Below are 2,334 nucleotides of genomic sequence, written 5' to 3' on the forward strand. Positions count from 1 at the left end.
TGTCACCTGAACCAAACGGGAAGTAACAGAGACTACCGAGAAGCGGAGGTCCGGATAGAATAAGAAATAGAATAGAATAGAGCGAGGTTGACGTGTGTGCGTGCGTGCGTGCGTGCGTGCGTGCGTGCGTGTGTGAAAGAGAGTGATAATAGATATATCTGTCTATATCTATATAAATGTATTTCGACGGAATGACAAGCGGTTAGGATAAGAAAAGAATGTATATACACGTATTTAGTGTATATATTGTAGCGGTGTATTGTGTTGCGATATGATGTAAGATGTCAAAGAAAAATTGTAACCCCATAGGGGATCAATAAAGATTTATCTATCTATACATATAATTTCGCAATTCAATTTGTGTAAAAATCTTAAATGAATTCAATTTATGTAAAAAAATTCGAATATACTACAATATACATACTGATATACAGGGTGGAGCAAGAACTTTGATCACCTGGAATATCTCCGTTATTTTTTGAGATATCAAAATATTTTAATTACAAAAGTTGTACGGCATGAAGAGCGCTATAATATGCCAACGACAATTTTTTTTGGTGAAGGCGCTTCGAAGAATTCAAGGTCATCTCAATTTTTTTAAATGGCATGCTATACATTTTTATCCTTGATGCAATAGTGGACGTTGAGACAATTCCAATGACCTGTATTACAAGGTCATTTGGCATTAATAAAATAGTAAAAAACAATTATTCTTACATTATTGGAGATTCTCGAGGTGATGTCCGTTTGCATCGATGCAACGTTGCAACCGTTGAATTCCTGAAGCACGTACACTTCTTAACACTTCCGGACTGATGGTTGCACATGCTGTAATAATTCGTTGCTTCATATTCTCTGCTGTTGTTGGAATTTCTCTGTAAACAATGTCTTTTAATGTTTCCCATAAAAAAATTCGAGTGGTGTTATATCGGGCGAACGAGTTGGCCATGAAATTGGTCCACCATAATTCTGTAAATTTGCATAAATGCTTTATTGGTCGACTGAGAATCCGCACTGGTTAATAGAAGTTGATCATCAACGATAATGGTCTGTAAATGTATGGTGTGGTATCATAGATGACAAAATAATCGGACCTTACTCATCGATGGAACACTTGATAGTGTAAAATATGATAACTTTATACGCAACGAACTGAACATTTTATTAGAGGATGTATAATTACATATTCGTGGAGAAATGTAGTACCAGCATGATGGATGTCCCGCACATTATGCACGTAGAGTAAGAGACACACTCAACGAAATCTTTCCGAATCGATGAATAGGACGTGGTGGACCAATTTCATAGCCAGCTCGTTCGTCCGATATAACACCACTCGACTTTTTTTATGGGGAACATTAAAAGACATTGTTTACAGAGAAATCCCAACAACAGCAGAAAATATGAAGCAACGAATTATTACAGCATGTGCAACCATCAGTCCGGAAGTGTTAAGAAGTGTATGTGCTTCAGGAATTCAACGGTTGCGACGTTGCATCGATGCAAACAGACCACCTCGAATATCTTCAATAATGTAAGAATAATTGTTTTTTTACTACTTTATTAATGCCAAATGACCTTGTAATATAGTAACTATTAAGAATATTCTTAAAGTCGCCAGCAGTAATTATAAATTAATAACATCGGTGATTTTTGTCGACTGTGTCTGGCAATTAAAATTCTTATTGCGAAAAATATTACCCCAGCCAGGATTTGAACCTGGGACCTCCCTTATACAATCCGTGACGGGCGTCTTAGCCAGCTCGACCACCGGGGCATAGAAATGTAATATTGTCATATAGGTCATAGAAATTGTCTCAACGTCCACTATTGCATCAAGGATAAAAAGTATAGCATGCCAGTTAAAAAATTGAGATGACATTTGTAACGGAGGCAGCTGGGGAAGCGCGGCCGGTAGTAAAAAAAACCGAAATTCCGGGAGCAAGAGAGAAGGAAATAGAGCCGCGGTTACCATGCCAACGAGGAACTGGCAACGCCGCGCCCGCCCGGCCGTCTCTACCCCGCGCGCCCATGCTCCGGAGGTATAAAAGCCCCTCCGGAGCCGGCGCTTTAACTCAGTCATGCCTCGGAGCTCCGAGCGACGACAACCGGCAGTGGGTACCTCCACTGCGGTATACGCCGATTTCACGGGTGCTCCTGTCCGTCGGCGATATACCATACCGGAGCACACGACAGGTGGAGGCGCTGCTCCGTCGTGTGCCCCAGTCCCTCAGTAACGTACAAGAACGGGGTGCTGCCCGATGTACACAGGTTACTATTCCCGTACCGGTCCCCTGTATTCATCCCTGGCTCCGTCCCCCCCCCCCCCGTAAT

At 41.5% G+C, this 2,334-nt stretch overlaps 1 non-coding gene across 1 annotated transcript; it reads right to left on the reverse strand.

The window, feature by feature from the left end:
- Positions 1-1,698: 1,698 nt before the first annotated feature.
- On the reverse strand, positions 1,699-1,777 carry Trnap-cgg. Its single transcript is given in 2 exon segments — positions 1,699-1,734; positions 1,740-1,777. It is a non-coding gene; the product is annotated as a tRNA-Pro (tRNA).
- Positions 1,778-2,334: the final 557 nt, after the last annotated feature.

The sequence above is a fragment of the Vollenhovia emeryi genome, unplaced genomic scaffold, assembly GCF_000949405.1.
Source record: "Vollenhovia emeryi isolate VEMERY1.0 unplaced genomic scaffold, V.emery_V1.0 DF940355.1, whole genome shotgun sequence".
In the NCBI taxonomy this organism is placed as follows: domain Eukaryota; kingdom Metazoa; phylum Arthropoda; class Insecta; order Hymenoptera; family Formicidae; genus Vollenhovia; species Vollenhovia emeryi.